This window comes from Oncorhynchus masou, chromosome 31 (assembly GCF_036934945.1).
Source record: "Oncorhynchus masou masou isolate Uvic2021 chromosome 31, UVic_Omas_1.1, whole genome shotgun sequence".
Taxonomy (NCBI): Eukaryota; Metazoa; Chordata; class Actinopteri; order Salmoniformes; family Salmonidae; genus Oncorhynchus; species Oncorhynchus masou.
In genome coordinates, this window is record NC_088242.1 from 20800309 (window position 1) to 20806997 (window position 6689).

Below are 6689 nucleotides of genomic sequence, written 5' to 3' on the forward strand. Positions count from 1 at the left end.
GATTGTTTTTTATCTTAACGTAATCACTAGTTAACTACACATGGTTGATATTACTAGTTTATCTAGCTTGTCCTGCGTTGCATATAATAGATGGGGTGCCTGTTAATTTATCAACAGATCACAGCCTGCTTCGCCAAACGGCTGATGATTTAACAAGCGCATTCGCAAAAAAAGCACTGTCATTGCACTAATGTGTACCTAACCATAAACATCAATGCCTTTCTGTAAAATCAATACACAAGTATATATTTTTAAACCTGCATATTTAGTTAATATTGCCTGCTAACATTAATTTATTTTAACTAGGGAAATTGTGTCACTTCTCTTGCGTTCCGTGCAAGCAGAGTCAGGGTATACGCAGCAGTTTGGGCCGCCTGGCTCGTTGCGAACTGTGTGAAGACAATTTATTTCTAAAAAAAGTCTAATTAATTTGCCAGAATTGTACATAATTATAACATTGAAGGTTGTGCAATGTAACAGCAATATTTAGACTTAGGGATGCCACACGTTAGATAAAATACAGGAGAGGTTCTGTATTTCACTGAAAGAATAAACTTTTTGTTTTTGAAATGATAGTTTCTGGCTTTAACCATATTAATGACCTATGGCTCGTATTTCTGTGTGTTATGTTATAATTAAGTCTACGATTTGATAGAGCAGTCTGACTGAGCGGTGGTAGGCAGCAGCATGCTTGTAAGCATTCATTCAAACAGCACTTTCGTGCATTTGCCAGCAGCTCTTCACTGTGCTTCAAGCATTGAGCTGTTTATGACTTCAAGCCTATCAACTCCCGCGATCAGGCTGGTGTAACCGATGTCAAATGGCTAGCTAGTTAGCGGGTTGCGCGCTAATAGCGTTTCAATTGGTGACGTCACTCACTCTGAGACCTTGAAGGCTTTTGTGGAGCAATGGGTAACGATGCTTCGAGGGTGGGTGTTGTCGACGTGTACCTGGTTCGAGCCCAGGTAGGGGCGAGGAGAAGGACGGAAGCTATACTGTTACAATGGCAATACTATAGTGCCTATAAGAACATCCATTAGTCAAAGGTATATGAAATAGAAATGGTATAGAGAGAAATAGTCCAATAATAACTACAACCTAAAACTTCTTACCTGGGAATATTGAAGTCTCATGTTAAAAGGAACCACCAGCTTTCATATGTTCTCATTGTCTGAGCAAGGAACTTAAACGTAAGCTTTTTTACATGGCACAAATTGCACTTTTACTTTCTTCTCCAACACTTTGTTTTTGCCTTATTTAAACCAAATTGAACAGGTTTCATTAATTATTTGAGGCTAAATTGATTTTATTGATGTATTAAGTTAAAATAAGTGTTCATTCAGTATTGTTGTAATTGTCATTATTACAAATAAATAGATGTAAAAAATAATTGTCTGATTTAATCTGTATCGGCTTTTTTTGGTCCTCCAATAATCGGTATCGGCATTGAAAAATTATCGGTCGACCTCTAGTTCGTACTGTGACACGCCTAAGACTGCGCTACAGGGGGACGGGATGGACAGCTGATCATCCTCGCAGTGGCAGACCGCGTGTAACACCTGCACAGGATCGGTACATATGAACATCACACCTGCGGGACAGGTTCAGAATGGCAACAACAACTGCCCGAGCTACATCAGGAACGCACAATCCCTCCATCAGAGGAGCGTTACACAGAGGCCTGTACTCTGGAGCGGGATCGATTTGGAGGTGGAGGGTCCATCATGGTCTGGGGCAGTGTGTCACAGCATCATCGGACTGTGCTTGTTGTCATTGCAGGCAATCTCAACACTGTGTTACCGGGAAGACATCTTCCTCCCTAATGTGGTTCCCTTCCTGCAGGCTCATCCTGACATGACCCTCCACCATGACAATGCCACCAGCCATACTGCTCGTTCTATGCGTGATTTCCCGCAAGACAGGAATGTCAGTGTTCTGCCATGGCCAGCGACGAGCCTGGATCTCAGGTCTGGGACCTGTTGGATCGGAGGGTGAGGGCTAGGACCATTCCACCCCAGAAATGTCCAGGTGCCTTGGTGGAAGAGTGGGGAAACATCTCATAGCTGGAACCTGCAAATCTGGTGTATTCCATGAGGAGGAGATGCACTGCAGTACTTAATGCAGCTGGTGGCCACCCCAGATACTGTTACTTTTGATTTTGACCCCCCCCCCCCCCCCTTGACCTTTGTTCAGGGACACATTATTCCATATCTGTTAGTCACATGTCTGTGGAACTTGTTCAGTTTGTCTCAGTTGTTATGGTCATACAAATAGTTACGCATATTTGCTGAAAATAAACACAGTTGACAGTGAGGGAATGTTTCTTTTTTTGCTGAGTTAACAATAAATATACAGTGCATTCGGAAAGTATTCAGACCACTTGATTTTTTTCCCCCCACATTTTGTTACGTTACAGCCTTACTCTAAAATTGATTAAATAGTTCCCCCCCCTCATCAATCTACACACAATACCCCATAATGACCAAGGAAAAACAAGGTTTAGACTTTTGCAATTTTTATTCAAAATAAAATAATGAAGTAACACATTTGCATAAGTACTCAGTACTTTGAAGCACCTTTGGCAGCGATTACAGCCTTGAGTCTTCTTGGGTATGACGCTACAAGCTTGGAACACCTGTATTTGGGGAGTTTCTCCCTTTCTTCTTTGCAGATCCTCCCAAGCTCTGTCAGGTTGGATGGGGAGCGTCGCTGCTGCTATTTTCAGGTCTCGATGGTGATGTTCGATGGGGTTCAAGTTTGGGCTCTGGCATTCAAAGACTTGTCCCTAATCCATTCCTGTGTTGACTGTGCTTATGGTCGTTGTCCTGTTGGAAGGTGAACCTTCTCCCCAGTCTGAGGTCCTGAGTGCTCTGGAGCAGGTTTTCCTCAAGGATCTCACTGTACTTTGCTCCGTTCATCTTCCCTTTGATCCTGACTAGTTTCCCAGTCCCTGCCGCTGAAAAACATCTGGGTTTCATCAGAGCAGAGAGTCTCTTGTTTCTCATGGTCTGATATTACTTTAGGTGCCTTTTGGCAAACTCCAAGCGGGCTGTCATGTGCCTTTTTACTGAGGAGAAGCTTCGGTCTGGCCACTCTATCATAAAGGCCTGATTGGGGGAGTGCTTCAGAGATGGTTGTCCTTCTGGAAGGTTCTCTTGTCTCCACAGAGGAACTCTGAAGCTCTGTCAGAGTGACCATCGGGTTCTTGGTCACCTCCCTGACCAAGGTCCTTCTTCCCCAGTTACTCAGTTTGGCCAGGCGGCCAGCTCTAGGAGGAGTCTTTGGTGGTTCCAAACTTATTCCATTTTTAAGAATGATGGAGGCCATTGTGTTCTTGGGGATCTTCAATGCTACAGATTTTTTGTTTTTTGTACCCTGCCTCAATACAATCATTATAGGGTATTGTGTGTAGATTGAGGGGAGGAAATAATTGAATCCATTTCAGAAAAAGGCTGTACCGTAACAAAATGTGGAGAAAATTGAAGGGGTCTGAATAGTTTCTGAATGCACTGTATAGTATTTATATCTAATATAAGCAAATTAAATTGATTATTGTAATTACTATGATATTAAATACAGATTTGAAAGAGCAAACAAATTGTTATGCTTGCAGGGATGTCTGAAGGACATTTTCATGTCAATGAAATTCTACCATAGAGGAAGGGAAGTAGGTATTTCAGCAAAGCCAAACAAATAGTATTGAATGAATATTGGAGCAGATCTTAACAGGAAAGACCTCAACTGCTTTTATTGAAGTGCTACCTCACAAAGGTACTACTACTAAATAAGGAAGAAACGCCGGATGTCTGTTTGCTTTCATTTTACATTTTAAGTAATCACTACCTGCTCGTTCCTCTAAATGGCATGGACAGACTGTGCATCAGGAAGAGGCCCCTAGACTAGTTTCCAGTAAGAGGAGACAATTCCTTTGCCTTTAATTACTACCAGTGAAAAGTAAATCAGATATTCTCATTGTTCTAGTTCTGAGAATGTATGTGAAGTGGGAGCCTCAGGGCCATTACAAAAGCCTGGCTCTCACGGGGAGCAGGTGTAAATCAACAGGAGGAGAAAGGAGGGCCGCAGTGAAACAGTGATGGGATAGAACAGCTGGGGATGCCCCAAAATGGCTCCAAGGCAACCACGTCAAAGGTTGTCAGGATACTTTCACAAAAACACTCTTCTTAACTCTTTGTATGCCTGCACATGATTTGCGTCTTCTTGAGAGAACTTCTAAATTACCGTTGTCACACAAGGATATTCATAAAATATACTGAACAAAAATATAAATGTAAAGTGTTGATTTCATGAGCTTAAAAAAATATCCCAGAAATGTTGCATATGTTGTGCACAAATCTGTTTACGTCCCTGTTAGTGAGCATTTCTCCTTTGCCAACATAATCCATCCATCTGTGTGGCTTATCAAGAAGCTGATTTAAATTGCATGATCATTACACAGGTGCACCTTGTACTGGAGACAATAAAAGGTCACTCTAAAATGTGTAGATTTGTCACACAACACAATGCCACTGATGTCTCAAGTTTGAGGGGGCATGCAATTGGCATGCTGACTGCAGGAATGTCCACCAAGCTCTTGCTAGAAAATTGAATATCTGTTTCTCTACCATAAGCCGCAGTCATTTTAGAGAATTTGGCATTATGTCCAACCGGCCTGACACAACCGCAGACCATGTGTAACTACGCCAGCCCAGGACATCCACATCTGACTTCTTCACCTGCGGGATTGTCTGAGACCAACCTCCTGGACAGCTGATGAAGCTGGGTTTGCACAACCAAATAATCTTAATAATACACAAACTTTTTGTTTAGTATAGAATAAAATGGCATAGAATATACTTTTATTTATATAAAGTGAATCATACGATATTCTACTTAGGATCATTTGTTTTTCTTACGATAATGCACTTTCTAAATGCAATAGGTAGTACGTTTTGATCAACTGCAAAGCCTAATTTGACTCTCAAGGTCATTGGGGTTTATTCATTTATGCTTTGTCACAGGTATGGACAAATTGCCATAAATGGCAATTACTACAAAGTTGAAGTAAGTTTGAATTGAGGAAGTATGGTAAAGGTCAGCTTTTTATCTGTTCCAGACCCTGTGTTCCAGATGCCTATTCATACAACACCCACACACACCTCAAGCCAACATCCACCCACACACCTGAACCCATAACACTGCTTTACGCCTCTGCACGAGCACGTTAGTATTCATGCCAGCATAATATTATCTTGTTTTCGTGTGAAGGTGTGATTTGCCCACACACATTGATCCTAAAAAATATTCTAACAAACTTCACGCAACTTTATGGCACCAGTTGCATAATTCAATTAATTTATCAGACCGTGCAGTAGTGTGTGAGTCAGCCACCAATTGTGCAAGTTCTCCAACTTAAAAAGATGAGAGGCCTGTAATTTTCATCATAGGCACACTTCAACTATGACAGACAAAATGAGGGGAAAAAAATCCAGAAAATCACATTGTAGGATTTTTAATGAATTTATTTGCAAATTATGGTGGAAAATAAGGATTTGGTCAATAACAAAAGTTGCTCAATACTTTGTTATATACCCTTTGTTGGCAATGACAGAGGTCTGGTAGGCTTTGTTTTCAGTAAGTCTTCACATGGTTTTCACACACACTTGCTGGTATTTTGGCCCATTCCTCCATTCAGATCTCCTCTAGAGCAGTAATGTTTTGGGGCTATTGCTGGGCAACACGGAATTTCAACTCCCTCCAAAGATTTTCTATGGGGTTGAGATCTGGAGACTGGCTAGGCCACTCCAGGACTTTGAAATGCTTCTTACGAAGCCACTCCTTCGTTGCCCGGGCGATGTGTTTGGGATCATTGTCATGCTGAAAGACCCAGCCGCGTTTCATCTTCAATGCCCTTGCTGATGGAAGGAGGTTTTCACTCAATCTCACAATACATGGCCCCATTCATTCTTTCCTTTACACAGATCAGTCGTCCTGGTCCCTTTGCATAAAAACAGCCCCAAAACATGATGTTTCCACCCCCATGCTTCACAGTAGGTATGGTGTTCTTTGGATGCAACTCAGCATTCTTTGTCCTCCAAACACGTCGAGTTGAGTTTTTACCAAAAAGTTCTATGTTGGTTTCATCTGACCATATGACATTCTCTCAATCTTCTTCAGGATCATCCAAATGCTCTCGAGCAAACTTCAGACGGGCCTGGACATGTACTGGCTTAAGCAGGGGACACGTCTGGCACTGCAGGATTTGAGTCCCTGGCGGCGTAGTGTGTTACTGATGGTAGGCTTTGTTACTTTGGTCCCAGCTCTCTGCAGGTCATTCACTACGTCCCCCATGTGGTTCTGGGATTTTTGCTCACCGTTCTTGTGATCATTTTGACTACACGGGGTGAGATCTTGCGTGGAGCCCCAGATCGAGGGAGATTATCAGTGGTCTTGTATGTCTTCCATTTCCTAATAATTGCTCCCACAGTTGATTTCTTCAAACCAAGCTGCTTACCTATTGCAGATTCAGTCTTCCCAGCCTGGTGCAGGTCTACAATTTTGTTTCTGGTGCCCTTTGACAGCTCTTTGGTCTCGGCCATAGTGGAGTTCGGAGTGTGACTGTTTGAGGTTGTGGACAGGTGTCTTTTTAATACTGATAACAAGTTCAAACAGGTGCCATTAATACAGGTAAT